At 43.5% G+C, this 26,049-nt stretch overlaps 1 protein-coding gene across 3 annotated transcripts in view; it reads right to left on the reverse strand.

Annotated features, from left to right (window-relative positions):
* Window positions 1-8,997, reverse strand: part of LOC111965385 (mitogen-activated protein kinase 9) — a 29,051-nt gene extending 20,054 nt beyond the window's left edge. For all 3 annotated transcript variants that reach the window (XM_023989559.2, XM_023989556.2, XM_023989558.2), the window contains exon 1: window positions 8,907-8,997. The gene's annotated coding sequence lies outside the window, so the exon portion shown is untranslated. The remainder of the gene's footprint in view (window positions 1-8,906) is intronic.
* Window positions 8,998-26,049: the final 17,052 nt, after the last annotated feature.

Here is a 26,049-nt window from a genome sequence, read left to right on the forward strand (position 1 = left end):
CATCTACAATCACATGTGAACCCACAGGAGCTGTTGGCGCACGCACACGCGCGCACATACAAGGTTAGGGAGAAACGGATTACATGTTTCAGAGTAACAGATTTTTAAAAAACAAATAGTTATGTTACCAGCTAAAATATTGTAATCAGATGACAGATACTTTTGAAAAACCAGATAACTTTTGAATTAAAATAAATTTGACACCGTTCTACACAGAACAAAAATATAAAAACGCAAAGTGAAGTGTTGGTCCCATGTTTCAGGAGTTGAAATAAAAAGATCACAGAAAAATGTCCATATACACAAGCATTTCTCCTTTGCCAAGATAATCCATCCACCTGACAGGTGTGGCATGTCAAGAAGCTGATTAAACAGCATGATCATTACACAGGTGCACCTTGTGATGGGGACACCAAAAAGCCACTTTAAAATGTGCAGTTCTCTCACAACACAATGCCACAAGTTGAGGGAGTGTTTAATTAGCATGCTAACTGGAGGAATGTCAACAAGAGCTGTTGCCAGAGAATTGAATGTTCATTTCTCTACCAATGTCGTTTTAGAGAATTTGGCAGTACGTCCAATCGGCCTCACAACCGTAGACCATGTATAACCATGCCAACCCAGGACCTCCACATCCGGCTTCTTCACCTGCAGGATCGTCTGAGACCAGCCAGCCAGACAGCTGATGATCTGTGGGTTTGCACAACAAAATAATTTCTGCACAAACTGTCAGAAACAGTTTCAGGGAAGCTCATCTGCGTGCTCAGCATCCTCACCAAGGTCTTGATCGGACTGTAGTTCGGCAGGGAGCCTAGTGGTTAGGGCGTTGGACTAGTAACCGAAARTTTGCAAGATCGAATCCCCGAGGTGACTAGGTAAAAAAAWWAATAATAATCTGTCATTCTGCCCCTGAACAAGGCAGTTAACTTTTTAGGGGTAGGGGGCAACATTTTCACTTTGGATGAATCATGTGCCCATAGTGAACTGCCTCCTCTGTCCCAGATGCTAATATATGCATAGTAGTATTACTATTGGATAGAAAACACTCTGAAGTTTCTAAAACTGTTTGAATTATGTCTGTGAGTATAACATAACTCATATGGCAGGCARACTTCCAAACAGGAAGTGGAAATTCTGGGGCTGGTTGATGTTAAACTCATCGTCTATTCACATCCCAGTAAGATATGGATCTGTTTGCACTTCCTACGCCTTCCACTAGATGTCAACAGTCAGTAGAACGTGGAATGAAGCCTCTAGTGTGATGTGGGGCCGGATGGCAGCTATTTGAGTCAGTGGTCTGGCAGAATGCTAGTTCCTGGTCACGCGCGCTAGTCATGATATGGCCATGTGTTCCATTACTCTGTAGACAAAAACGAATGCGCCGGTTGGAACATTATTGGATATTTATGATAACAACATCCTGAAGATTGATTCTCTACTTAATTTGACCAGTTTATTCGACCTGGAATATAACTTTGAAGTTTTCGTCCGAGTTTGCCTGGACCGGCGCCAGCGTTTGGACATGTGAACTAAACGTGCTAGCAAAAGTAGCTAATTGGACACTAGTAATGGACATTATCGAACAAAACAACGATTTATTGTGGAACTAGGATTCCTGGCACTGCATTCTGATGAAAGATCAAAGGGAATATTTATGATGTAATTTCGTATTTCTGTTGACTCCAACATGGCGGAGAAATGTTGTGTATTTCTGAGTGCCGTCTCAGATTGCATGGTATGCTTTTTCCGTAAAGTAAAAAAAAATCTGACACAGCGGTTGCATTAAGAACAAGTGTAACTTTAATTATATATGTAAAACATGTATCTTTCAAAGTTTATGATGAGTATTTCTGTTATTTGACGTGGCTCTCTAATTACTCTGGATATTTTGGAGGCATTTCTGAACATGGCGCCAATGTAAACCGAGATTTGTGGATATAAATATGCACATTATCGAACAAAACATAAATGTATTGTSTAACAAGAYGTCCTATGAGTGTCATCTGATGAAGATTATCAAAGGTTAGTGATTCATTTTCTCTCTATTTCTGCTTTTGTGACTATCTTTGGCTGGGAAAAATGTTTTGTGTTTTTGGGATTTGGTGGTGATCTAACATAAATATATATGTTGTGTTTTCGCTGTAAAACATGTTTTAAAAATCGGACACGATGGGTAGATTAACAAGATGTTTAGCTTTCATTTGCTGTATTGGACTTGTTAATGTGTGAAAGTTACATATTTCAAAAAAATATTTTTGAATTTCGTGCGCTGCCTTTTCAGAGGAATGTTGTGGGTGTTCCGCTAGCGGAACCCCTGGGCTAGAAAGGTTAACCCACTGTTCCTAGGCCATCATTGAAAATAAGAATTTGTTCTTAACAGACTTGCCTAGTTAAAGGTAAAAAAAAAAAAATTATGTAATAATCGTAACCGACTTCAGTGGGCAAAATGCTCACCTTCGATGACTACTGGCACACTGGAAAAGCGTGCTCTTCATGGATGAATCCCAGTTTCAACTGTACCGGACATATGGCAGACAGCGGCGTGTGGGCGAGCGGTATGCTGATGTCAACATTGAGAACAGAATGCCCTATGGTGACGGTGGGGTTATGGCATGGGCAAGCATAAGGTAAGGACAATGAACACACTATGCAAAGGAGAAGTGTCGCAAAGCATGAGGCAAATGGTGTTCACACCAGATACTGACTGGTTCTGATCCATGCCTCTACATAAAAACTTTATTTTAAAAATGTATTCCCAGTCATGTGAAATCCATAGATTAGAGCCKAATGAATTAATTTCAATTGACTGATTTCTTACATAAACTCTAAAATATTTTAATTGTTGGATGTAATTTCTCAACTTTCTAAATCAGCATGGAAAAAACGTGCAAGTTAAATTTTGTTCCGCCTGAGCGAGTCTGACCACAAGTCAGAGACCACTATGACACTAAATGTGTTTGATGGATCGCGGGAAAGAGCAGGAAAAGGCTTTTTTAGGCTACAGTCCAAGCTGTCTTCCAAAGGTGTGACTGCTGTCAGCATCCAAAGATTATCCAACTTGAATAAACGCTTAGTTGGAGGCAAGGGCGACAGCAGTGGTGTTGCCTACGGGCAATGCTGTTATCACTCATTATTGAGATCTACATGGCACATTGACGTGCACTGCTGCTCTCYAATTTAGCTATTTGCGCCTTACGGATTGTGGTTGTTGAACAAATATATACAGTACCAGTCAAATGTTTGGACACCTACTCATTCAAGGGTTTCTTTATTTGTACTATTTTCTACATTGGAGAATAACCGTAAAGACATCAGAACTATGAAATAACATATGGAATMAWGTAGTAACCAAAAAGTGTTAAACAAATTAAAATATATTTTATATATTTGAGATTCTTCAAATTAGCCACCCTTTGCCAAGTGTGCAATGCTGTCATTCTCAACCAGCTTCACCTGGGATGCTTTTCCAACAGTCTTGAAGGAGTTCCCACATACTGTATGCTGAGCACTTGTTGGCTGCTTTTCCTTCACTCTGCGGTCCAACTCATCTCAAACCACCAAAATTGGTTGAGGTCGGGTGATATGATGCAGCACTCCATCACGGTCAAATAGCCCTTACACAGCCTGGAGGTGTGTGTTGGGTCATTGTCCTGTTGACAAACAAATGATCATCCCATCTGGTTTGCACTGAGTGGGACTGCAGAATGCTGTGGTAGCCATGCTGGTTAAGTGTGCCTTGAATTCTAAATAACTCACTGACAGTGTTACCAGCAAAGCAGCAATTGGATCAGAGGAGACTGCGTGAATCAGGCCTTCACGAACAGTTGATTTTGAGATGTGTCTGTTACTTGAACTCTGTGAAGCATTTATTGGGGCTGCAATCTGAGGTGCAGTTAACTAATGGAACTTATCCTCTGCAGCAGAGGTAACTGTGCGTATTCCTTTGCTGTGGTGGTCCTCATGAAACAGTTTCATCATAGCGATTGATGGTTTTTGCGACTTTCCGGATTGACTGCCCTTCAAGTTTTAAAGTAATGGACTGCCGTTTCTCTTTAACTATTTGAGCTGTTCTTGACGTAATATGGACTTGGTCTTATACCAAATAGTGCTATGTATACGACCCTTACCWTGTCACAACACAACTGATTGGCTCAAATGCATTGAGGAAAGAAATCCATGATTTCTCTTTTAACAAGGCACACCTGTTMATTGAAATGGATTCCAGGTGACTACCTCATGAAACTGGTTGAGAGAATGCCAAGCATGTGCAAAGCTGTCAAGGCAAARGGTGGGTACTTCGAAGAATATTGTTTAACACCTTTTTGGTTACAACGTGATTCCAGGTTTTATTTCTTCACTATTATTCTACAATGTATAAAATAGTAAAAATAAAGAAGCCCTTTAATGTCGAAACTTGACTGGTACAGTATCTGTGTACTTTAACTCAATRATAGTTGAATTGAAGAAGTAAAACTGCCTATGAATCATCATTTTACTACCATTAGACAGCCAGTAAAAAAAAATGCAATCTTTTGTTTTCCAACATGATCTGCCAACCGCGCTTCTTAACACCGGCTCACTTAACCCGGAAGCCAGCTGAACAAATGTGTCAGGGGAAACACCGCTCAACTGATGACCGAAGTCAGCCTGCTGGCACCTGGCCCGCCACAAGGAAATTGCTTGASCGAGATGAGCCAAGTAAACAATATGGGGATGAGGTAGGTAGTTGGATGGGCTATTTACAGATGGGCTGAGTACAGCTGCAGCGGTCGGTAAGCTGCTCTGACAGCTGACGCTTAAAGTTAGTGAGGGARATAAGTCTCCAACTTTARGGATTTTTTGCAATTCGTTCCAGTCATTGGCAGCAGAGAACTGGAAGGAAAGGCGGCCAAAGGGGGTGTTGGCTTTGGGGATGACCAGTGAGATATACCTGCTGGAGTGCGTGCTACGGGTGGGTGTTGTTATGGTGACCAGTAAGCTGAGGTGGAGCTTTTTTTTATTTTATTTATTTAACCTTTATTTAACTAGGCAAGTCAGTTAAGAACAAATTCTTATTTTCAATGACGGCCYAGGAACAGTGGGTTAACTGCCTGTTCAAGGGCAGAACGACAGACTGTACCTTGTCAGCTCGGGGATTCGAACTTGCAACCTTTCAGTTACTAGTCCAACGCTYTAACCACTAGGCTACCCTGCCGCCCCAGGTAGCTTTACCTAGCTTTACCTAGCAAAGACTTAGATGGCCTGGAGCCAGTGGGTTTGGCGACGAATATGTAGCGAGGGCCAGCCGACGAGAGCATACAGGTCGCAGTGGTGGGTAGTATATGGTGCTTTGGTGACAAAACGGATGGCACTGTGATAGCAAACTGGATGCAATCTGAGTAGTGTTGGAGGTTATTTTGTATATGTCGTCGCCGAAGTCGAGGATCGGTAGGATAGTCAGTTTTACGAGGGTGTTTGGCAGCGTGAATGAAGGAGGCTTTGTTGCGAAACCAATTCTAGATTTAATTTTGGATTGGAGATGCTTAATATGAATCTGGAAGGAGAGTTCACAGTCTAGCCAGACACCTAGGTATTTGTAGTTGTCCACATATTCTAAGTCAGAACCGTCCAGAGTAGTGATGCTAGTCGGGCGGGCAGCGATCGGTTGAAGAGCATGCATTTAGTTTTACTAGCATTTAAAAGCAGTTGGAGGCCACGGAAGGAGAGTTGTATGGCATTGAAGCTCATCTGGAGGTTTCCTTTCTGGCGCAGGCGTTTCGCTAGCGACCCACCTCGACAACATCCGGTGAAATTGCAGAGCGCCAAAGTCAAAACACAGAAATAGTCATAATAAACTTTCATAAAAATACAAGTGTCATACATCAGCTTAAAGATGAACTTCTTGTTAATCCAGCCGCTTTGTCAGATTTCAAAAAGGCTTTACGATGAAAGCATACCATGCGATTATCTGAGGACAGCATCCCAAAAACAATGACCCAACACACCCCTCCAGGCTGTGTAAGGGCTATTTGACCAAGGAGGAGCGTGATGGAGTGCTGCATCATATCACCCGACCTCAACCAATTTTGGTGGTTTGAGATGAGTTGGACCGCAGAGTGAAGGAAAAGCAGCCAACAAGTGCTCAGCATACAGTATGTGGGAAYTCCTTCAAGACTGTTGGAAAAGCATCCCAGGTGAAGCTGGTTGAGAGAATGCCAAGAGTGTGCAAAGCTGTCAAGGCAAAGGGTRGCTAATTAAACAAATCAAAACGTATTTTAGATTMTTCTAAGTAGCCACCCTTTGCCTTGACAGCTTTGCACACTCTTGGCATCCTCTCAACCTGGAGGTGTGTGTTGGGTCATTGTCCTGTTGACAAACAAATTAATAGTCCCACTAAGTGCAAACCAGATGGGATGGCATATCGCTGCAGAATGCTGTGGTAGCCATGCTGGTTAAGTGTGCCTTGAATTCTAAATAACTCACTGACAGTGTCACCAGCAAAGCACCCCATCGCTTCACGGTGGGAACCACACATGTGTAGACCTGTTCACCTACTCTGCGTCTCACAAAAACACGGCGGTTGGAACCAAAAATCTCAAATTTGGACTCATCAGACCAAAAGACAGTGCTCGTGTTCCTTGGCCCAAGCAAGTCTCTTCTTATTGGTGTCCTTAAGTGGTGGTTTCTTTGCTGCAATGCAATCATTTATTATCATTATTTTATTTTCTTGATGTAATATGGACTTGGTCTATCTTCTTTATACCTTCCCGACCTTGWCAAAACACAACTGATTGGCTCAAACGCATTAAGGAAATTGCAAATTAACAAGGCACACCTGTTAATTGAAATGCATTCCAGTTTACTACTTCATGAAGCTGCTTGAGWGAATGCCAAGAGTGTGCAAAGCTGTCATCAAGGCAAAGGATGGCTACTTCGAAGAACATCAAATATATTTTGATTACTACATGATTCCATGTGTGTTATTTCATAGTTTATGTCTACGATGTAGAAAATAGTCAAATAAAGAAGAAAAAACTGGAATGAGTAGGCGTGTGCCCCCTGTATGGAGAGAGTCTTATAAAAAGGAGTCACAACACCAAGAGAGGATGGACACTCGTCATGGTTTGAAATAAAATCTATTGACTAAATGAGCAGTGAAACAGGTTATAAGTGAACAGTGCTGGAATGACTATTGGTGGTGCATAGAAGGCCTGGCACCCACCTAGCCTAAATCATACCCTAAAAAGGTGAGTGGGTTCAGAAAAAAACTGGATTAGGCAGAGAATGTGGTAGTGAAGCATCTAAAACAGTGCATCTTCTTCTGCACTAATGTTAGGCTAGACTATATACACACACCAAACAAATTATAAAACGCAGCATGCAACAATTTAAATGATTTTACAGTTCATAAGGAAATCCCAAACATGGGTGGTGAAATGTCTGGTGAGTATGCAGGCCATTGAAAAATGGGACATTTTCAGCTTCCAGGAATTGTGTACAGATCCTGAAGACATGGGCCGTGCATTATGATTTAACATGAGGTGACGGYGGCRGATGAATTGCACGACTATTGGCCTCAGGTGCTCGTCATGGTATCACTGTGCATTCAAATTGCCATCGATAAAATGCAATTGTGTTCGTAGCTTATGCCTGCCCATTCCATAACCCCACCATGAGGCACTCTGTTCACAACATTGACATCAGCAAACCGCTTGCACACATGACGCCATGCACACTGTCTGTCATCTGCCCAGTACAGTTGAAACCGGGATTCATCTGTGAAAAGCACACTTTTCCAGGGTGCCAGTAGCCATCAAAAGGTGAGCATTTTCCCAATGAAGTCGGTTACGACACCGAATTGCAGTCAGGTCAAGACCCTGGTGAGGACGACGAGCATGCAAATTAGCTTCCCTGAGACGGTTTCTGCTGTACTTCTTCAGTAGTGCAAACAGTTTTGTCAGTAAGTCTAAGCCAGAGTGTCCTGGGCTGGCGTGGTTACATGTGGCCTGAAGTTCTGAGGCCGGTTGGACTTAGTGACAAATTCTCTAAAAACGACATYGGTAATGGTAGAGAAATTAACATTCAATTATTTGGCAACAGYTCTGGTGGACATYCCTCCAGTCAGTATGCCAATTGCACACTAGGGAGTGTTATGCAAGACAACTGCACATTTTAAAGGGACCTTTTGTGCCCAGCACAAGGTGCACCTGTGTAACAATCATGCTGTTTAATCAGCTTCTTGATGTGCCACACCTGTCAGGTGGATGGATTAATGAGGTGAAAGGTGAAATGCTCACTAACATTGATGTAAACAAGTTTGTGCATTTTTTGTTGTTGAAATAAGTTAATGCATATGGAACATTTCTGGGATCTTTTATTTCAGCTAATGAAACATGGGACCAACACTACGTGTTACTTTTATATTTTTGTTCAGTATATGATATTCTCCTGAGAGAAGAAATGAAACCTATGGCTTCTCTCAACAATAAAAAAAATTAAACACCACACACGCACGATATTGCATCATTCAGAACCTAAAGCAAGTGGAAAACGACAATCTTTTAAAAAGTACAAATGAATGAACCTCAAATGCAGTCATTGATTTGGCTCAAGAAAGCGTGAATAATTTAATCTCATTCCATGTAGTCTACAAAATTGACTTCAGACAAAAATAAGCGATAGAATAGGAGATCGTCCGGAAACACTGAAACGCCCTATAGCATAGTCTACTTCCCCCAAGCGTTAACCCCGCTATTTCGTTCCTATTCAATTCCTAGCTGGTAAACTGAACTGGCACACACAAACCGGTTGAATGATGAAGTCATCGCCCATCTTCTCCTCGACCCCCGGTTTATGACACCGCATACCATCGGCAATCCGCTATACCCTACTCTAATGTCAATCATCAGAGGTTTGTTAAAACTCACGTTTTCTGGTGTGCCACTTATTATTCGCCAAGGCCCTGGCTCTTCCGTTTCTATCACTCTGAGTTGACAATGCGGTAGCAGGAATGGAAAACGGACGGACAGCGGGCAGAATCATACGACTTCTCCCTTCGCTTCTCCTATGTCACTCCCATGCATGGAAATGACCAGATACCAGCTCCTCTCCCTCCTTGGGAATATCGGGAATTAAGTAAATTTATGAAGACCAGTTTTCCTAATTGCCAATAGAAATGGGAAAATGCTTCGAGTTTGAAACCAAAATTACAAACTCCTGCACTATCAGAGGCGGGTGTCGGGTTCAAGTCCTTGTCGAAACKCGAAAATGTCCGACTTGCTAATTGGTTGTAGTTGAACACGTGCCACTTTCAACCAGTTAGCAAGTCGGAAAAGTCCGTGTTTCCTAGTTCCGACTAGTACTTGAACGYGGCAGTAGTCTCAACGCAACAAGTGAATGACGTAATCACGTTTCACGTTGGACTCCTGAAAGTTTGTGACAAACTTTTTGTATTGTCGAATAAACATTACGTTTCCATTCTACTGGCGACAGATTTTAAGCGAATATTCTAAATCCGCATAAAGAAAATATTTTCCTACCAGTAACCACGTTTCCATGCGAGTAAAGTCATACCGTATTTAAAAAAAATGGAAACAGGAAGTTTTGGTACAATTTAATAAATGCAGACATAATTTGTTCGTTCTACATGGTGGCATCTTTTTGTATCGGTAAAATGTATTATGCGAGAAATGGCGGTGGAAACGCCTTTATGCGCAAGTATTGATATAATAACCATCATATCGAAGTAAACTTGGAGTCACGTGATGATATGTCTCGGGAAACCATGCCGTTTGAATTAGGCTACAGGAAATAAATTAGGATGAACGTCACAGGGTGGTGAAAGTGCATTTTTTCCAATAAATGCCGATGATCTTATTCTGGTGACATGATCATCGATGCTTGACGGACGTTGACAAATACAAACATTATCGCTCTTATACATTGTCTCATGTAAACTTGCCTACCCACACTGTATCTGCAAGCTGTTGGCTAGAGTGCATGTGCCAAGACCAGAGTAGGCACATTTGCTATTTAACGCAACAGTTGTGACAAAACTATCGGTAGAGTCGGTGCGAATTACGGGGGAATGAGACCTTAGCTCCCATAAATGCAATAAGTGTAAATAATGCTAATTTAACCAGTCTCATCTTTCTTTAAAATGTGGTAAATATGAAAATAAAAGCTTACAAAGGAAAATAACACCCCACGTCTCTGTTATGGTTTAAACCATTTATTTCTACGTGGCAGTGCTGTCCACTCAGTAGTGCTGAATTTCGGCCTCAGCCGAGCTCCTTTATGCATGTTTGCCATACATTCTTGATTAAAAAAAATGTRCTTATGCCTTTATTCCAATGCATTAGATTTATCCATTGATTTATAATTGTTTGCTTTCGTCAGTCAGCTGTTTAGAGCTCTCATTGCTTTGTTTTTCAAGTGCACAGCTGGTTCTCCCTGACATCCTTGGCCAAAAGTAGTACACCATTTATTTACCTTTATTTTCTATCAATATTTGTTTTCTTACCTGGATCAGCTGATGAGGTCGACAGCGTTGTACAAGATCTTCAGTTTCTTGGCAATTTCTCGCATGGAATAGCCTTAATTTCTCAGATCAAGAATAGACTGACGAGTTTCAGAAGACAGTTCTTTGTTTCTGGCCATTTTGAGCCTGTAATCGAACTCACAAATGCTGATGCTCTAGATACTCAACTAGTCTAAAGAAGGCCAGTTTTATTGCTTCTTTAAATCAGGACAACAGTTTTCAGCTGTGATATAATTGCAAAAGGGTTTTCTAATGATCAATTAGCCTTTTAAAATGATAAACTTGGATTAGCTAACACAACGTGCCATTGGAACACAGGAGTGATATTTGCTGATAATGGGCCTCTGTACGCCTATGTAGATATTCCATAAAACATCTGCCATTTCCAGCTACAATAGTAATTTACAACATTAACAATGTCTACACTATTTCTGATCAATTTGATGTTTTTTAAAGGACTTTTTTGTTGTTGCATTTCTTTCAAAAACAAGGACATTTCTAAGTGACCTCAAACTTTTGAACGGTAGTGTATATGGGGGATACAACCTTCCCAGCTCTGCAGATTTTGCTGMGAAGAGACAGAGTCATTATATCATTTATTTTGGTACTGTCCATATGTAGCTTGTTTTTGGTCATAGGTCCAGGAATGGCTGAAGAATTGCAACATTTACCTGGAGCTAACTCTGCAGATGGCACTACTGGGAGATTTGAAAAGACATAGTCAATCGATCAATAATATAATAATACTATGAGAATAGAAAGGTTCAGAACTTTTGTGAAACAGCACAGTTGAAAAATATATGGCAAAGAAATACAATATGGATGGTGTTAAGAGATAGATGGGAGGGTTTGAATGGAGATGAAGGGTGTGACATAGTATGTATAAGCTGGAAGTAGAAGCCTTTGTGTTGTTGTTCATTAGTTTACTCCAATTAGGGAAGGGATGGTAGGGTTAGTGGAAAATAATAAAGGAAAATACATTCAAAAAATATTTGTATGTACAGTATATAGAACCAGTCAAAAGTTTGGACACAACTACTTATTCCAGGGGTTCTCTTTATTTTTACTATTTTCTACACTGTAGAACAATAGTGAAGACATCAAAACTATGAAATAACACATATGGAATCATGTTGTAACCAAAAAAGGGTTAAATAAATCAAAATATATTTTATATTTGAGATTCTTCAAAGTAGCCACTCTTTGCCTTGATGACAGCTTTGCACACTCTTGGCATTCTCTCAATCAGTTTCATGAGGTAGTCACCTGGAATGCATTTAAATTAACAGGTGTGCCTTGTTAACAATTAATTTGTGTAATATCTTTCCTTCTTGTTGCGTTTGAGCCAATCAGTTGTGTTGTGACAAGGTAGGGTTGGTATACAGAAGATAGCCCTATTTGCTAAAAGACAAGTCCATATTATGGCAAGAACAGCTCAAATAAGCAAAGAGAAACGACAGTCCATCATTACTTTAAGACATGAAGATCAGTCAATCCAGAAAATTTCAATTTTGCAGTTGCAAAAACCATCAAGCGCTTTGATGAAACTAGACCCAGAGTTACCTCTGCCTCAGAGGATGAGTTCATTAGAATTACCAGCCTCAGAAATCGGCAATTAACTGCACCTCAGATTGCAGCCCAAATAAATGCTTCACAGAGTTCAAGTAACAGACACCTCTCAACATCAACTGTTCAGAGGAGATTGCATGAATCAGGCCTTCATGGTCTAATTGCTGCAAAGAAACCACAACTAAAGTAAACCAATAATAAGAAGAGACTTGCTTGGGCCAAGAAACACAAGCAATGGGTATTAGAGTGGTGGAAATCTGTCCTTTGGTCTGATGAGTCCAAATTTGAGATTTTTGGTTCACTGTGTTTTTGTGAGACGCAGGGTAGCTGAACAGATGATCTCCGCATGTGTGGTTCCCACCGTGAAGCATGGAGGAGGWGGTGTGATGGTGTGGGGGTGCTTTGCTAGTGACACTGTCAGTGATTTATTTAGAATTCAAGGCACACTTATCCAGCATGGCTACCACAGCATTTTGCAGCGATACGGCATCCCATTCGGTTTGCTGTTATTGGGACTGTCATTTGTTTTTCAACAGGACAATGAACCAACACACCTCCAGGCTGTGTAAGGGTTATTTGTGACTCACAACCTGGATTCGGTCTTATGTAGCAAGATGTGAAATGTTGTTTTTTACATTGGATAAAAGTAGAGACYCAGAGCTACAAAATGGTATATCATACACTGTATTTGAGGGACAATGGGAAAGTAATTCTGCTTTGAAAGTTGATCAACTTGTAAACTCACTTTTGAGAAAATCRCCTTCTAGTGAAGCTCTCTTTGTCTACACCCATTCAGCATCGTTCACACCCTCTTAAGTTTTAGCCCCACACATCTCATTTCGCTCTCGGAGCACGCACTTGACACTCTGACCGATGATTTGTTTACCTCTGGATAACATGAAAACAACCTAACCAGCTCTGCTGGCAACAATTTCATTACACTTTTTTGCAGACGTTTACTGACACCGGCCATATTCAACGGCTGTTGTACACACGTCACGTAATGTTAGCTAACGAGCCAGCCAGCTAACGTTGGCTAGTTAAACAACAATGAACGAAGTGCCAACAATGCCTAACATTGGGCTCTAACTAGAAAAGCAAACAGCTCTGGGAAACAAATAATAATGTCCGCTAGGGAGACAGCCAGCTAACGTTAGCTAGCTAGTTAACAGTACACTTTAGCTTAAGACATATAGCTAGCTAACGTAAACTCACCCCATTCCGTACAAATGTGCGCAACCGCAACATTCAAACGAGGCTACAATGAAAACTAAATGGCACTGTAGCGACTGTGTTGACTTCAAAATCGGGGGTGTGAACTAGGTTTCTATTCAAGCATTGATCGACATGGTAATGGCTCTATAGTATTGGAGAAAAGTTGAAAAAAATGGACCCTCCGTTACATCGTGACGTGTCATGTTGTAACGTACAGCACGCATAAAGCAACTATTTCTGTCTTACAATCTCTCTCCACCAGGTGTAACACTTCTCTCATCGTTTAAAAACAAGAAATGGACAGTGACGGGGGTAAGGGGGGGATACCTAGTCATTTTTTGCGTCATCATTGCATGCGATCATCATTCTCAAAGCCGCTGTTTACTTCTAAGATCCCTTTAGCACCGCCCTAAAAACCCGATTCAAATTCGACACAAACCTTCAAATAGGTATGTAATGACACATTATATAAACTTTTTATAGTGTTTTATTTACATTTTAGAGGCGATAAGGTTATAAGTTGGACAGATCGAGTGAAAAAATGCAATTTTCCCACACAACATCTCTCCTCACTATCACGCATTAATTTCACTTCCCCACCCGCCATTCTTAAAAAAGACCCGACGGGGCTCATTGCCTCCTTGAATTATGCAGAAACGGGCAGCGTTTAGGTCATGTAATTGATAATGTTGGAACGGGGAGAAATTGTGCTTTACAATGGTATTGACATTACAGTTGATCTGGAAGTATTACGTTTTTGGTGCGCTAAAATAAGGGCAATTGTACGGACCAAAGCGATGTAGGAGTTTACGTGAGTTTACGTTAGCAAAGTAAACAATCAACCTAGCTAGATAAACAATGTTTAAGATCACACACGTCACGTAACGTTAGCTAAAGAGTCAGCCAGCTAACGTTAGCTAATTAAACAACAATGAACAAAGTGCCAACAATGCCATAGTGCTGGGAGCTAACCAACCAGGTACAATGTTAGCTAGCTAACATTTGTCTAACTAGAAAAGAAAACGGCTCCGGTAAACATTATAATAATAGTCGGCTAGGGAGCAAGTCAATTAACGTTAGCTATCTAACAGTACGCTTTAGCTTGAAATGATACCACTTTGTCAAAATTAGAAACGTGTAAAAATTAGAAACGTGTAATATCTGAAAATGTAGCTAGCTAACGCTAGACTATCTTACCTGTATACATCATGATGTATATCATGACGCGTCCATGCATGATGGACGCGTCTCCCTGTCAGGAATGCCATGCCACGTTGCAGAAGATGTAATCAGGAGACAKGTGTTTTCTCCATCTCTTTAGCTATCATACTCTAATTCCATTGATTTCAAAACTTGATGTTCTAGAAATTGAAGAGCAACACTTATGCAGCTCAACTACACAATCATTTTTTTAAGGCCACATTCGACAGGATTACCAACACAGACTGACGAGCTCAAATAGATAGCAGCCGTCAATATGGCAGACCAATCTGAACTCCTCTCCCGGCATGTCCAGCCCATCCATTATCTCAGCCAATCATCTTTTTTTCTTCTTCTGGTGGCTTAACCAACAAGGCTCGTAATTTAACAATTGTATTCATATTTACAGATGGCATACAAGTTTCTTATTAAGGCACATGAAAGGTCACATGTTCACATGTGATAAAAAAATATTTTTTACATTCAAACGGCTCTCCTGTGAATTCATGACTTGCAACATACACCTAGTTTCCTGAATCGGTTCACATTTGACCAAGAAGGAGAGTGATTGATGGAGTGTTGCATCAGATGACCTGGCCTCCACAATCACCCGACCTCAACCCAATTGAATGGTTTGGGATAGTTGGACCGCAGAGTGAAGGAAAAGCAGCCAAGAAGTGCTCAGCATATGTGGAAACTCCTTCAAGACTGTTGGAAAAGCATTCCAGGTGACTACCTCATGAAGCTGGTTGAGAGAATGCCAAGAGTGTGCCAAGCTGTGATCAAGGCAAAGGGTGGCTACTTTGAAGAATCTAAAACCTAAATATATTTATGATTTGTTTAACACTTTTTTGGTTAAAACATGATTCCATATGTGTTATTTCATAGTTTAAAAAAAAAAAGAAAAGAAACCCTTGAATGAGTAGGTGTGTCCAAATTTTTGACTGGTACTGTATATTTACAAAAAAATATATGGGGATTGGAAATGATACAGACAATTACAATGATGGAAGCTAATCTATCTGCAATATTAAATATTAAATATCAAATTGTCCTCGGTGCAAAAGACTTCAGCCAGAGGCAAAAAAAGTACCTTTGCAACCCTTACCTGTCATCAGTCAGATCTGAACATGTATTAATGATCAGGACAGTGATCATGATCACTTAACTGGTCAGACCCCCTCCAATTCTATCTGAATCTCAGCCACCTCTCAGAATACCAGCAGGCCCAGGTGAGAGCCCTTTGTGATCCAGTCATTTTCCAAAAAGTCCCAGGCTCACATACCTGGTTGAGCATGACATAATGCTGAAAGAACATGCTCTTGCCAGATGTATGAGCTACCGTATCCCTGAGCGTCTCCTGGTGGCGCTGAARAAAGAAATTGACAGAGTGAGTGCTGCAGTCCTGTGGCGCTGGTGCCAAAGAAGGATGGCACTCTCAGGTTCTGCATTGACTTCCGGTACTTGAACTCAGTGTCGAAGTTTGACTCCTATCCAAACCCTCGCATTGACGACCTCATCGAATGCTTGGGTAAGGCCAAATTCCTGAATACCATTGACTTGTGTAAAGGCYACTGGCAAGTTTCCTTGAGTTCCAGGTCCAAAGAGCTGACGGTGTTCAGGGTCCCCTGGGGGCTGTTCCAAAAATGCAGTTTGAATGTCACGGAATGCCGGCAACCTTCCAGCAGCTCATGGATCAGGTACTATCTGGTCTGTTTGATTTTGCTTCTGCCTACCTCAATGATTTTATCATCCACAGCTCCATCTGGGAAGAGCATCTGCAGCATCTGAAGGTGGTCTATGGGATTCAGGCAGCCGCCAATCAATTCATCCAAATGTGCCTTCGTCAAGACAGAGACCGAATACCTTGGGTATGTRATCGGGAATGGTGTCATCWGGMGATAGGTGATGAAGGTCATTGAGACGTCCTCTTCCTCAGACCAAGAGCCAGGTCTGATTGTTTTTGGGATGGCAGGTTGGTACCGTAGGTTGGTACTGCCGTCCTTACAGATCTGACCAAGAAGACCTGTCCAAACATGGTCCAGTGGACAAAAGCGGCGGAGAACACCTTCGAGGACTTCAAGAAAGCTCTAGGTAAGCAACCTGTGTTGTACAGTCCAGATTTTGACAATACTTTTACCGTGCAAACTGATGCCTCTGAGTGTTGTGTAAGAGCTGTTCTTCTGCAGGGTGAGCCAGGGGACTACCATCCTATTGCCTACATTAGCCAGAAGCTATTCCCAAGAGAGGCTCGGAATTCGACAGTTGAGAAGGAGTGCCTGGCAGTCAAGTGGGCTCTGGATTCATTCAGGTACTATCTCCTTGGCAGAGAGTTCTTAATGGAGATGGGCCACCGGCTCTGCAGTGAATGGACAGGGTGAAAGACTCCAATGCCTGCATCACCCACTGGTACCTTTCCATGCAGCCCTACAGGTTCACCATCAGCTATGTCCCGGGCAAGTACAATGCCACAGCTGACTCCTTTTCCCACTGGCCCGCCAGCTGGAAACCAGAGGAGGGGTGTGTGGGACTGCCGCACTGTGGGCAGCACAGTAAAAACTCCTGCCTAACAAATATCCTTTTCATTTTATGCACGTTAACACTGTYGTGACGTGACTATCATTAATGTGATGACTGCTATTCATTGAATATATACCTACTATGTTTAATTATTACTCAATTAAATGAATCATGTAACAATTAACTCATTCGGAATTTGGGGCACCACAGGAAAMGTTTATTTAATGAGTTACCGATTCCCGAATKAACTCAAGAATATATCGATATCATACCAGTCATCAATTAATCATTTCCTCATATCAGTCTCATTCTGAACGTCGTTGACTTTGTAAATCTGCACGAACCCAAACCTAAGTGATGAATCAGCAATACACAAATTGGCTTAATTATTTATTTACTAACTAACTAAATAATCATACAGAAATACATAAACACACACACACATGGTATAGGTTATTGATTACTAACATAATGCAATGAAAAGTCCCTAGTGGACTAACCCGATATGATGGCTTGTTACACAATGGAAAGGGGGTGGGGAAAGAGTGGGAGAGACAAAGAGAGTGGACTTATCGTACATACATTTGGAAACTACGCTCACCGTAAATATGAATATTTAGCACCATAACAACCGYTCATTCGGATTAGAAATGCAACATATATTTATGCRTAGATGTCCTTCTCTGTCATCTCTCTGTTGAAACCACTCGAACCGTCTATGGGAAGTAGTTTGATCCAAGTCTCAGGTTGTCCACCAGAGGTCACAATGTCCTTCTTAGCYGTAGGCTTCTTTTGTTCTGGAATGGATACATCAGATGTACCACACGGTGGTGAGAGAGAACTGTTCTTCCCTCCTGTCTTGGGTTAATTGTCCTAGACTACTTTACATGCAGAGCTGCAGACTGTGCATGTTTTGGTCTAGTCTTCACCTTCTTCACTCGGTTGAGAGTTTCAGAGGGTCTTACCATTTTCTGATCTTGTATTTTTAACCATTTCAACGTGTGGACCACGTCCTCACGTTCTCTGGTCTGTATTTAAATTCTCAGGTCCTTTTAAGCACTCTGGCCTCATTAGGAGCGTGGCTTAGATAGTGTGCAACAGACATGAACAACCATTATCTCATTAGAAGACTAAACTCACATTTCTATCTTTTCAAACATAGTTTCATTGTTCTTCATATTGTATGAACATCCTATAGGGTGGAAACTTTACAGCTAGAATGTGTTCCTTCCTAAGTTACAGTATTTCCGTTATACAGTCTTTCTGATCATTTTAATGACATAACAAAATAGACATACATTTTCTATATTCCATCCCTCATCATCCCCAACATTTRAATGTTGAAATATATTGTCCCAATGTCTGTTGTTTGATGTTGAAGTTTTGGCAAGAGTCTCTCTCTAGACACAGCACATTTCTTTGTTCAATACTGCAGGGCAAGCGAGAGAAATGTCGGCGTTATGTCAGAAAACCGGCCCAACTCCCCCCTTCCTCTCTGGTGGGAGARAGAGAGAGGGGGGAGGTCTAGCTATCTGGCAGCCCTGTGCAGAGCTGATCTGGCGCCTTTGATCCTCACCAAGGACAGAGAGCCATGACAACACTCACTTTGCACTTTGCACTATACACATGGCGATACACATAATATATACTGAACAAAAATATGAAGGTAAAATGCAAGATTTTACTGAGTTTCAGTTCAAATAAGGAAATCAGTCAATTGAAATTCATTAACTAGGCCCTAATCTAAGGATTTCACATGACTGGAAATACAGATATGCATCTGTTGGTCAYAGTTACCTTTAAAAAAGGTAGGGGCATGGATCAGAAAACCAGTCAGTATCTGGCAGTGGTGTAAAGTACTTTAAAGTAAAAATACTTCAAAGTACTACTTAAGGAGTTTTTTGGGGGTATCTGTACTTTACTGTACTATTTATATTTTTGATGACTTTTACTTTTACTTCACTACATTCCTTAAAGGTAATAATGCACTTTTTACTCCATATATTTTCCCTGACACCCAAAAGTACTCATTACATTTTGAATGCTTAGCAGGACAAGAAAATTGTCTAATTCACGCACCTTAAAGAGCAATATCCCTGGTCATCCCTATTTGCATCTGATTGGTGGACTCATCAAACACAAATGCTTTGTTTGTACATTTTGTGGTGTGTTGTAGTGTGCCTCTGGCTATCCGTAAATTTAAAAAACAAGAAAATTGTGCCGTCTGGTTTGCTTAATATAAGGAATTTGAAATGATTTATACTTTGTACTTTACTTTTGATACTTAAGTATATTATAGCAATGACATTTACATTTGATACTTTAAGTATCTGTAAAACCAAATACTCTTTTACTCAAGTAGGATTTTACTGTGTGACTTTCAATTTTACTTGTGTCATTTTCTATTAAGGTATCTTCTGTCACGACACTTCCGCCGAAGTCGGCCCCTTCTCCTTGTCGGTGGTTTTCGGCGGTCGACGTCACCGGGCTTTTTAGTCACCATCGATCCACTTTTTCAGTTTCGTTTTGTTTTGTCTGTATAATACACACCTGGTTTCAAATCCCTATCATGTTCCCCTATTTAACCCCTCTGGCTTTCAATTTCTGTTTTGTCCGTGATTGTTTGTGCGTTAGTGGTTTGTTGGGTTTTATTACGTTGTGTTTGTGATTATTTCCATTTGTGGAATTTTTGGCCATTAATTTTGAGTAAAACACTGTGGTTTCGCTTCAACACCTGTGTCCTGGCGCTTGACTCCGATACTTCTCCGCACACAACCTGACAGAATCACGGACCTCTTCAAATGGAGTCAGCAGGCGCAGCCAGCCCTTCTCTACCAGTAGAGGAGCAGGTTCAACAGCACGGACCATGTTAGCATAAGTTTAGGGACAGCCATGGATCGCGTGCTGCAAACTATTGGACAGATTGGGAGAGAGGAGGGTCTCCCAGTAAATCAGACCCAGCACCACACACCGCACCTCTACCTACACCACCGTCATCCTCCACCGGTCGGACTCCAGTGGGATTCGGCTCTCGCTCCAAGGAGCGTATGATGGAACAGCAACCGGGTGCCAGGGGTTCCTCCTACAGCTGGAGCTCTACCTGGCATCTGTTCATCTCGTCCCCTTCGGGAATCCGAGAGGGTGGGGCCCTCATCTCCTGTCTGACTGGTAAGCCCTGGAGTGGGCCAACGCCATCTGGGGAAGAGAGGGTTCTACCTGGATAATTATGAATGACTTCTCTCGCCGCTTCCGGCAGTTTTTGATCATGCCACCTGAAGGGAGAGCGGCGGGAGAGCGATTTGTTCCATCTAAGACAGGGGATGAGGAGCGCTCAAGAATTCGCCCTGGACTTCCGTACTCTGGCCGCTGGTGCGGGATGGAATGAGCGGGCCTGGATCGATCATTACAGGTGTAGTCTACGAGAGGAACGTTTCGTAGGGAGCGTAGCCTGCAGGGACACCACTCTCAACCTGGACCAGCTGGTGGATTTTATTCTTATCCGGCCTGGATAACCTGGTTGGCCTCCCGCGGGCGTCTAGATCGGGGTCCCGCCCATTCCATTACCCAGCTCTTTGGATCCAACCCCTATGGAGTTGGGAGGGCTGCTAGGAGGGAGACCGGAGGGGGACCCACTCCATTGTACCAACTGTGGATGCAGAGGGCAACACTGCTGTCCGGTGCTGGGTGGTTTCTCCTGGAAGTCCGAGGTAGCAGGCGGAGCCACTGGTGGCTCGTCTCAGGTGAGTAGGCACATAACTCACCCAGAGCCTTCTGTTTGCACCACATGTGGTTACCGTATAGAATTTCCTGAGTTTTTCCCCACATCCCCAGCATAAGGCGCTAGTAGATTCAGGGCGCAGCTGGGAACTTTATTGACCGCTCTTTGGCTCATAGCTTAGGGATCCCATTATTCCTGTTGATGTTCCCTTCCCTGTACATGCCTTAGATAGTCGTCCTTTGGGGTCGGGGCTGGTTGGGGAGGTCACACGCGCCCATCGCTATGAGAACGCAGGGGATGCACGAGGAGAGACTCTCCTGCGTTTCCTGTTGTGTTGGGGTCTTCCCTGGTTGGGGCCTCTCATGATCCGATTATTTCGTGGGCAACAGAGGGCTCTCAAGGGAATGGTCCCTGTCAGTGTTCAGGGAGGTGTGTAGGTGTTTTCATAGGTGCACTACGGTGGAAAGTCCAAACCAGGTTTCCACCATGCACATTCCTCCGAATATGCCGATTTGGCACTCGCCTTCTTGTAAGAAGAAGGCGACTCAATTACTACCACCATCGACCGGGGATTGTGCGATAGATCTCTTGGTAGACGCTACACTACCCAGGAGTCACGTATATCCTCTGTCACAGGAGGGAGACGGTGGCTATGGAGACATATGTCACCGAACTTGGGACAGGGATACAATTCGACCTCCATCTCACCTGTTCCTCCGAGTTTCTTTTTTGTGGAAGAAGAAGGAGGATGGAGGTTTGCGCCCGTGTATTGATTATCGCGGATTAAAATAAGATCACGGTAAAATACAGTTCCGCTACACTTCATAGCCAGTATGACCGAGTCATTACACGGGGCACGCTTCTTCACAAATTGGACTCAGGAGCGCGTACAACCTGGTGCGTATCAATGGGGGAATGAGTGGAAGACAGCATTTAGCACCACTTCTGGGCATTATGAGTACCTCGATCATGCCGTATGGTTAATGAATGCTCCATCAGTCTTCCAATCCTTTGTGGATGAGATCTTCAGGGACCTGCACGGGAGGGTGTAGTGGTGTATATAGATACAATTCTAATATACTTCCGCTACACGCGCCGAGCATGTGTCCAGTGCGCAGGGTGCTTGGTCGACTGTTGGAGCATGACCCTGTACGTCAAGGCTGAGAAATGTCTTGTTCTTCCAACAGTCCATCTCCTTTCTAGGGTACCGGCTTTTCAGCGTCAGGGGTAGAGATGGAGAATGACCCGCAATTTCAGCCGTGCGTAATTGGCCGACTCAACCACGGTAAGGAAGTGCAGCGGTTTTTAGGGTTTGCCAACAACTACTACCGGAGATTTATCCGGGGTTTTGGTCAGGTAGCGGCTCCCATTACCATCACTGCTGAAAGAACCGGTGCGACTGCAGTGTACAGCTGGGGCGACAGGGCGTTTGGTCACCTGAAGGCTCTGTTTACTCAGCTCCCGTGCTGGCTCATCCTGATCCTTCCTTAGCATTCATTGTTGAGGTGGAAGGCGCGTCCGAGGCAGGGATAGGGGCTGTGCTGTCTCAGCGCTCGGGTAGCCCACAAACTCCGCCCCTGTGCATTCTTTTTGAAGAAGCTCAGCCCGGCGGAGCGAAACTATGAATGTGGGGGACCGGGAAGTTGCCTGGGCTGTTGTCATGGCTCTGAAAGCGTGGAGACATTGGCTTGAGGGGGCTAGACACGCCTTTTCTCATTTGGACTGACCACCGCAATCCTGGAGTACATCCGGGCGCGAGGAGAATGAACCACTCGCCAGGCAGGTGGGCCATGTTTTTTTTACGTTTTGATTTCACGCCTTTCCTACAAAACCAGGTTTCCCAGAATCGTTATAGGCAGACGCAACTGTCCCGACTGTATGATACTGAGGAGCGTTCCACAGATCCTCTCCCATAATTTCCAGCCTCTCGCCTGGTGCACCGGTGGTGTGGGAGGTGGAACGCGGACATCGAACGGGGCGTCACGTTCAGAGCCCATTCCACCCTGACTGTCCAGCTGGGCGTATGTACGTTCCGTTTGGATGTCCGCGATGTTTGATCTGTTGGGCTCATACGTCACCCTGCCTCTGGGTCATCCTGGTATCGGTGGCGGTGCGCTGGCCTTGCTGGAAAAGTACTGGTGGCCCACTTTAAGCTAAGGACGTGTTTCCTCCTGTTCGGTATGTGCACAGTGCAAGGCACCTAGACATCTGCCCAGAGGGAATTAACAACCCCTTCCCGTTCCACAACGACCGTGGTTCACAGTATCGGTCGATTTTGTGACGGATCTTCTCCCGTCGCAGGTTAACCACCACGGATCCTGGTTGTTGTGGATCGGTTTTCTAAGTCCTGCCACGTCTCCTTCCTTTGCGCCCGGTCTCCCTAGGCTCTACAAACTGCGGATGCTCTGTTCAACCACGTATTCCGGCATACGGGGGTGCCTGAGGTATAGTTTTCTGATTCGGGGTCCCCAATTTATCGTCTAAGGTCTGGAGGGCGTTTATGGAACGCCTGGGGATCTCGGTCCAGCCTTAACCTTCAGGTTTCCAACCCCGAGAGCAAACGGGCAGGTGGAAAGAGTCAACCAGGATGTGGGTATGGTTCTGAGGTCCTATTGCCAAGGACCGGCCGGGGGAGTTGGGCGGTTTACATCCCCCTGGGCGGAGATGGCCAAAACTCCCTCCCGCCACTCCTCTACCAACCTATCACCGTTTCAGTGTGTGCTAGGTTACCAGCCGGTCCTGGCACCATGCATCAGAGCCAGTTGAGGCTCCTGCGGTGGATGGAATGGTTCGGCACTCAGAGGAGACTTGGAACGCTGCCATGTGCGGTTACATATGGCCTCAGAAGACAAAAGGCGAACGTGCCGACCGCCAACCAGCAGTGAGGCCCGGTGTATGCAACCGGGGGATCGGGTCTGGCTCTCGACCCGAAACCTACCCCTTCACCACTGGCCCTGCGGAAGCTGGGTCGCGGTTTGTTGGGGCGCATTTTAAACGTCCTGAGGAGACCTGAAACGAGGTTTGTTATACGGTTACACACTCCCTCCTGATTACACCGTATTAATCCCTCGTTCCATGGTGTCTCTCCTCAGGCCGGTGGGTGGCTGTTTGTGGAATTTTTGCATTAAGTTTTGAAGTAAAGCACTGTGGTTATCTGCTCCAACACCTGTGTCTGCGCTTGACCCGATACTTCTCCCGCAACAACCTGACACATCTTCACTTTACTCAAGCGACAATTGGGTAATTTTTCCACCACTGGTATCGGGTGTGACCACCATTTGCCTCATGCAGCACGACACATCTCTTTCACATAAAGTCACACTGTTGATTGTGGCCTGTGGAAATGCTGTCCCACTCCTCTTCAATGGCTGTGCGAAGTTTGTGGATATAACTTGAAACACGCTGTCTTACATGTAGATCCAGAGCATCCCAATGGGTGACAGGTCTGGTGTATGCAGACATGGAGGAACTGGGACATTTTCAGCTTCTTAGGAATGTGTATAGATCCTTGCGACATTGGGGCTGTGCATTATCTGCTGAAACATGAGGTGATGGTGAGGAATGAATGGCACGGCAATATGCCTAAGGATCACATCACGGTATCTCTGTGCATTCAAATTGCCCATCGATAAAATCATTGTGTTCGTTGTCGTAGCTTATGTCTGCCCATACATAACCCACTAACTGGATCGTCACAGTACATCGCAAACGTCGCCACGCCATCTGCCAGTAAGTGAACCAGTTCATCGTGGGCATTTTTCTTGCATGGCCATGAAGTGCTTCCCGTTGAAAATGGTGACCGAAAGATAGGGTTGCCGTGGCTTCTAGCTCTTCGGAAACTTTGCAGTATTTTGTTTTATTCTGTGTTTATTTCTTAGATTATTAAGCACAGGATTTTTTTTGGTGTTATTTCATACAGCCGGGAAGAACTCTTGGATATTAGAGAAGCGGTAACTCCAATTCCAGCATTAAGACCAGGAATACAACTTTCCCGGAATCGAATTCTTTGTCGTACCCCCCAGGGCAATTTAACTGTTTCCAGAGGCTGATCCAAAACACCGGCTGCAGAAAAGAGGTACTCGGAGTAGAACTTTCTTGTCCGGCTCCAGGAGGCGCACCCACCACCCAACGTTTCAGAGTATATTACTTGCTAATGTTCAGTATCTGGAATAATAAAGTTGACATCGGGGAATGTAACAATACTCTGTTTCATGGAAACATGGCCTCCCTTGATATACTGCCTGAGTACGTACAGCCAGTTGGGTTCTCAGTTCATCTCGCAGACAGGAATAAATCTCTCCGGGAAGAAGAAGGGCGGGGTGCATGTTTCATGATTAACTACTCATGGTGTGATTGTGATAACATACAGGAACTCAAGTCCTTTTGTTCACCTAGAATACCTCACAATCAAATGCCGACCATATTACCTCCCAAGAAAATTATCTTCGGTTATAGTCACAGCCGTGTATATTCCTTCTCAAGCCSATACCATGACAGCCTTCAAAGAACTTCACTGGACATTATGCAAACTGGAAACCACATTTCCTAAGGCCACATGTATTGTAGCTGGGGATTTTAACAAAGCAAATTTGAGAAAAATGCTACTGAAGTTCTATCAACACATTGACTGTAGTACTCGCGCTGCTAAAACACTCGACCACTGCTACTCCAACATCCGGGATGTCTACAAGGCCCTCSCCTGCCCTCCCTTCGGCAAATCTGATCATGACTATATTTTGCTCTTCCCTTCCTATAGGCAGAAACTGAAACAGGAAGTRCCCGTGCTAAGGACTATTCAAAGCTGATCTGACCAATCGGAATCCATGCKTCAAGATTGTTTGGATCACGTGGAATGGGAYATGTTCCGGTTAGCCTCCGAGAGCAACATARACGAATACACTGATATGGTGACTGAGTTTATMAGGAAGTGTATAGGAGATGTTGTRCTCACTGTGACTAATAMAACCTACYCTAACCAGAAACCGTGGATAGAKGGCAGCATTCGYGCTAAACTGAAAGCGCGACCCATCGCATTTAACCATGGAAAGGTGACTGGGAATATGGCCGAATACAAACAGTGTAGTTATTCCCTCCGTAAGGCAATCAAACAGGCAAACAATGGCGCATTGCATATCTCTGTGTGACTATTGGCGCGGTAAGCATTAAAGGGTTTTCTAGAGGTGTTCATGTAAAGTCAGAGGTCATATAATCCTGACGAGTCTCTCAAGCATTCATATGGATCAAAGTGAGTGCTCTGGGGCAATAGTCATTTGAGTTCAGTTACCTTTGTTTTCTTGGGTACAGGACA

This window comes from Salvelinus sp. IW2-2015, linkage group LG6.1, assembly GCF_002910315.2.
Source record: "Salvelinus sp. IW2-2015 linkage group LG6.1, ASM291031v2, whole genome shotgun sequence".
In the NCBI taxonomy this organism is placed as follows: domain Eukaryota; kingdom Metazoa; phylum Chordata; class Actinopteri; order Salmoniformes; family Salmonidae; genus Salvelinus; species Salvelinus sp. IW2-2015.